General features: G+C 42.9%; 1 protein-coding gene across 2 annotated transcripts in view; it reads left to right on the forward strand.

Moving 5' to 3' along the window:
- The first annotated feature begins 125 nt into the window (after positions 1-125).
- MMAA (methylmalonic aciduria (cobalamin deficiency) cblA type) overlaps positions 126-6,241 on the forward strand; it is a 29,030-nt gene continuing 22,914 nt past the window's right edge. The window contains exon 1 of one of the 2 annotated variants that reach the window (XM_010843679.1): positions 126-168. The gene's annotated coding sequence lies outside the window, so the exon portion shown is untranslated. The other variant, XM_010843677.1, reaches the window with a different exon arrangement.

Consider the following 6,241-nt stretch of genomic DNA (forward strand, 5'->3'; position numbering starts at 1 on the left):
GGACCCAGGCCACGCCCCACGCCACCGCCCAGCCCCGGGTCGCTCCCGGGGCCCCAACACCCGGCAATGGGCGCTGCGCCTGCGCGCGGGAGAGCGCGGGGGCGGGACGAAGCGGCTCGCCGGAAGGGGCGGGGCAGGAGGGTGCTGCACTTTTACGGCTGCGGGCGGGTGAGTACGGGGCGGGGGTTGCGCGCCGCGTCCGGATTGGGGCCAGGCTCGTGCCTCAGGCCGCCGGGGGCTCAGCTCTGCGTCTGGGGCGCCCCCTGGGGAATTCGGGGAAGGGACTGTGATTGAGTTCTATGATGATGGGGGTGCGGGAAACGTGGAACGAGTAAGCGTCGGCAAAATGGATTCACAGGGAAGGTTGGTTGGTTTTCTCCTGAAAAAGGAGATTCTCTGTGAACAGCGTGTTACATTTTTCATTATTTTGGACAAGCTTGTGATTTTACCCTTGTGCCGCAGTAAGACAGTTGCCATAAGGTGGCTCGTAGTTTGCCGCTGGTGAATGGTTAACTAGACGGTGGCCTGTAAAAAGGCGCTGTAGTTCAGTGTAGCAACTACCCAAGCGGGAGGTTAAACCTCGTCTTTAACGGAATAAAAATCAGTAAATAAAAATAGGGCTTAGACGGGAAGTTGCAGGAAGTCGCAGACAGCATCAAGTTTCGGTGAAATACTGTGCCGGGCGTAGCCTAGGTCTCTTCCAGCAGACGTACTGTGTTCAAGTAATTTGTGTTTATCATTATGAAAGATAAATACAAATTGTTATTATGAAAGACAGTCTAAGCCAAAATGGCATGAAATTTTTTAATTACCTTGAGAGTTGTGCCCTAATATACTTTGGAAAACAAACACTACTTGGTAGAAAATCAGGAGTTTCCCAAAAGCCTGTGTACATTTCTACTTGTTTGGGAGGTCTATAATGTCCAGAATGTTCTTTTGTGTAGTGAAAACCCATATCGTTTTGTGCTCAAGGTAATGAAAACCAGGACAGTTCAGTTCCTTTAAGGGCTGTGTTCTATTAGGAGAGCCAAAAAAAAAAAAAGTTGCAAAAGAAATGTAAGTTACGGTTTGAGATATTTGAAGACGTCTAAAAACCTATATTTGGCATGGAAAGAGCTGGTGAGTGCTGGAAACATGTGCCCCTCCACTGATTGTTGCCATGTGGGAATGTGGGTCCCTCATGCACAGATCTGACTTTCCCCATCACAGGCCAAAAATCTCTATCTTTGTAATATTTCTTGATTTTTATTGTTAATTGGCAACCAATCTTTTATGCACTCACATACCCTCTATGGCCAGGAACAGCCAGTTTGTGACATCTGCAGATTATCACCTGAGTACTCAGAAATAATTGGAATTAAGAGAGGAAAAAGTTCCTGCAAACTGTGTCAGGAAGGGATTTAAGAAAACAGTGGGATTTAAGCTGGGTTGAAACGGAGAGGTGTCATGGAGGAGAAGAAGGTAACCAATGACGACTTCCCTGTTGGTCTAGTGGCTAGGACTCTGCATTCCCAATGTAGGGGTCCCCGGGTTCAATCCCTTGGTGGGGGAACTAAGATCTCAGAACTAAAGATTCTGCATGCTGCAAGAATAAATGTGAAGCAGCTAAGTAAATAAATATTTAAAGAAAGAAAAGAGAATGTAACCAGTGAGTAAAATCTCAGTTGGAAGGTGAATAGCAGGTTTGGAAGATCGTAAGTAAACTCTCCTTAGGAGAAGTCTGAGAAGGCAGGTACGGTGAATGGAGGAAAACTGGTTTGGGAGACCCTTCAATACTAGACTAGACTTTATCCTCAGGCGCTGGTTCTCAAATTTGAAGTTACATCATAATCACCTGGCAGGTTTGTGAGAGAGTGGCAGGCATGGCCCCCACCTCCAGAGTTCTTGCTTCAGAAGTTCTGGGGTGGGGCTTGAGAATTTCCCTCTTGTCCATTCTCAGTTGCTGGAGTTGCTGTTGGTCTGGGGACCACACTGAGAACTACTGTCCTAGCATGGGGGAAACTATTGGAGGAATTTGAGGTGGATTAGCAAGGAGATCACATTCATGGTTCAGTATAAGTCTTGCTGCGTCTTCCAAGATGGAGGATGGGGAAGGGAGGAAAGAGAAGGAAAGAAGGTTCCTTACAGTTGGTTAACACCTGTTGGTGCCAGGCCCTCTCATGTACACAGTTTCATTTCATAGTCTGACTCTGGTGTGTAAGTCTTAATATTTTCATATGGAGAGTAGTAGAGATTGCCCAGGTACTATAGCTAGTCTCAGAGCCCCTTAAGACCAGTTCAGATTTGAGCTAGGGTAATAGCAGTGGAAATGAATCAAAACATTGGCTGGTGATAGAATTTAGAAAAATCGAGACTTAGCCAGGAGATTGATACCTTAAAGTAGAAGTTGGGAAATCAGTCCTAACTGGAAGAGTAATATAAAAGGTAAAGTGGACAGAGAACTTTAGAATATTCCCTGTGTGAGTTCAGCACATGTTCTGTATTACTCTTCTATAACAATGACCTAGTTAAAAGTTGCTTAAAAGCCATTCTGTTCTATCCAGATTTTCTGAAAATTATTTGAAAAGGAGAAAGTAAAGCCTCCACTGGGGGTGGTAGTGGTGATTTAGTCGCTAAGTCGGGTCCAACTTGCGACCCCACGAACTGAGCCCTCCAGGCTCCTCTGTCCATGGAATTCTCGAGGCAAGAATACTGGAGTGGGTTGCCATTTCTTTCTCCGGGGGATCTTCTCAACCCAGGGATCGAACCTGGGTCTCCTGCATGGGGGTGGTGGGAGATGGTAAACAGATGGATGGCATCTGACAGCCTAGCTTCACATTAAAAGTAACTGGCTTGGAGAAATGGAAACACGTGGTGTAACACCACTTTGCCTGTATGAACTGTTGTGCTGCAGACACTGACCTAATGTATTGATTTTGGAAATCCTCTCTGCTGTTTCTTGCCAGAGTAGTTATTGAAATTAAGCATATTCATTGGATCAATTTCAAGACAAATATTCCAAGTCAGAGTGGCTGCTGCCGAACAAATTTTTAATGAAGGAAAACATCCATATATTGAAATCAGACTTTAAGAAGGAAGTCCTAAAAATATATTTATACAGTGAAATCTAGAAAAATGTAAGTTTTCAAACATCAGTCAACTAAGTAATCAACATAATGGAGTTATACATACAAAATTATAGCATACATTCATTCATTCATTCTGTGACTGATAAACTATGTTGTGGATCCAATGATAACTGAGTCTAGGAAGACTGACACTATTTAAAAAATGGTCACAAAATGATATGATCAGCATTGTAATGCTGATTTCAAGAGTTAGAAATGGTGACTGAAGGAGTGTAGAAAGGAGGCCACAGAAATGTTTTTAGAGGAGACCCTTTTAAGTTGATCTTGAAGGCTGAGGAGGAATTTGTGAGGTGATTAAGACATTCCAAGTAGAAGGGACATCAAGGACAATGGCCACGATGTATAAAAGACTGAGTCTTTCTGGGACCTTCGTGCAGATCAGGATAGTTATAGCAGTATGATAAGAGTGGAGGAGGGGGATGAATTCACTTGGAAAGGTGGATAAGAGCACTCATAAAGAATATGAAACTTATTTAATGACTGTCCTGGCTGGATTATAAACGTCATGTTAGGAGCCATGTTGGATCCATATACCAATGAATGCTAAGGCCTTAACAGAGCTCCTAGGATATAACAGAGCTCCTAGCAACAGAGCTCTGTAGACTCATAGTAAATAGTTGCTCAGTGAATGAATGGCTAAATCACAGGGGAGAAAAAATTTAACAAATAATACACAAGGAACTTTTAAAGTATTTTAAGCATTTTAAAGTATTTTAAGTAGAGTATAGTCAGTTTTACATTTTATGAGGATAAGTGGTAGTATGGAAGATGAATTAATAATGGCCATAGTTAGCAGTCATTCTAATGGGTGTGGGGTGGTATCTCATTGTAGTTTTAAATTGCATTGTCTTTATGATTGATGATGGTGAATATCTTTTCATGTGCATATTAATCATTTGTGTATCTTCCTGGAGAACTGTCTGTTCAAGCCCTTGGCACATTTTTGATTTGGGTTGTTTCTGTTGCTGAGTTTCAGAAGTTCTTTATATATTCTGGATATTAATCTCGTGTCGGGTATATGATTTGCAAGTATTTTCTCCCATCCTGTGGGTTGCTTTTTACTCTGTTGACATTGTCTTTTGATGCACAATTTTTTAAAATTTCCATAAAGACAAGTTTGTTAAAAATACTGGCCATAGCAATGGCTATAATAGGTTGTGCCCATTGGTAGATTATGATCTTCATTTTAAGAAAAACTTGAAAAGTATTAGCATATAGCACATGCAATAGGGATAAAAAATGTTCTGTGAAGCTCGTTTCAGGTATATGTCTGTGTATTGACTGGTGTAAGTGTGTTTCTTTCTATGAACTTCTGTCAGAGTTTGAAAGCCGTTATAGTAGAGAAATCTGGGCGTGATGGTAAGAGAATGGAATGGATGTAAAAGATATTCAGAGGAAAACAAGTGTGAAACCACGCACCTGCTGTCCATATGAACCCTCTTGCAGGAGAGGGGATGTACTTACCCAACCTCTTTCAGTATTTTTGCCTACTTGGTGCTTTCATTATATATTAATAAGTAGACTTTCTGGTTTATTAGGAAGAGTGGTGCTTTGAGGTATCTTACTGAGTGTTGTAAGTGCTACAAAATTTCTTTTTATTTTCCTGGTGCTCAGTGTAAAGTTGTAGGATGAAACCATACTCTTAGGAATTGTGAAAATTCATTGAAACAGTTTGATTATTGGCCTGCTTCTTTGATTTCTTTCCCTAAGAAAGCAAGAAAAGGTGCTTAGATCCATGAGCAGGTGGGAAGTCCTTCTCCCTGTTGTTGCTAAGTTGTGTCGGACTGTTCTGCAATCCCGTGGACTGTAGCCGCCAGGCTCCTCTGTCCGTGGGCTTTCCCAGGCAAGAATACTGGAGTGCGTTGCCATTTCCTCTTCAGTGGATCTTCCCGGACCAGGATTGAACCCAGGTCTCCTGCATTGGCAGGCAGGTTCTCTACCGCTGAGCCACCTGGGCCTGCATGATTTTGCCACTGTAGTAGACTTAGTCTGTTCTGTCTGTGACATGTACATCCAGGCAGAAAGGTGCTCATGGAAGGCGGAGTCGTATTGGCGCTTTTTATAAACTGTGAGCAAGAGCCGTTATTGTGATTTATTTCTGTATTATTACTTTTGACTACACTTCATCTTCCCTGCCGCGTGTGGGCTTTTTCTAGTTGCAGTGAACGGGGGCTACCCTTCATTGTGCTGCACAGGCTTCTCATCGCGGTGGCTCCTCCTTGCAGAGCACAGGCTCTATGGCTTGCAGGCTTTGGTAGTAATGGCACACAGGCTTTATTTGTTCCAAGGCATGTGGAATCTTTCGGACTAGGGATCACTGAACCCATGTGCCTTGTATTGGCAGGCGGATTCTTAACCACTGCATCAATATCGAGGGAAATCTTCTGTATTGGCTTTTAAAAAGTTTACGGACTTCTTTAAAATCCAGTTGGTTTTGTGAAATTAATGGGTTTAAGTATATATTACATTTAGTTGTCAAGTGGAATTATTCTGTGTAGAACAAGAAAACATTAAAAATTTTAGAAATTTGGTCTGTTCTTTCGCCTAATATATTATTAGAATCTCCTACTGATAAGGTTTGTACAGAAAATGTAAATTAAGTTTTCCTTTTGGCCTAAGCCAAAGAGAAAGAGAGAAAGGAACAACACGAAGATAAACAGCCTGTGCCATAACCAGATATTATTTGGTGTTCCCTTAATGCGACATGACACCACTCCTCTTTTTATACAAGAATCTAGAGTTGATACTGTATCAGTTCAGTTCAGTCACTCAGTCGTGTCCGACTCTTTGCAACCCCATGAATCACAGCATGCCTGGCCTCCCTGTCCATCACCAACTCCCGGAATTCACCCAGACTCACATCCATCGAGTCAGTGATGCCATCCAGCCATCTCATCCTCTGTCGTCCCCTTCTCCTCCTGCCCCCAATCCCTCTCAGCATCAGAGTCTTTTCCAATGAGTCAGCTCTTCGCATGAGGTGGCCGAAGTACTGGAGTTTCAGCTTTAGCATCAGTCCTTCCAAAGAAATCCCAGGGCTGATGTCCTTCAGAATGGACTGGTTGGATCTCCTTGCAGTCCAAGGGACTCTCAAGAGTCTTCTCCAACACCACAGC

This window comes from Bison bison, unplaced genomic scaffold (genome assembly GCF_000754665.1).
Source record: "Bison bison bison isolate TAMUID 2011002044 unplaced genomic scaffold, Bison_UMD1.0 scf7180017864184, whole genome shotgun sequence".
Classification (NCBI taxonomy): Eukaryota; Metazoa; Chordata; class Mammalia; order Artiodactyla; family Bovidae; genus Bison; species Bison bison.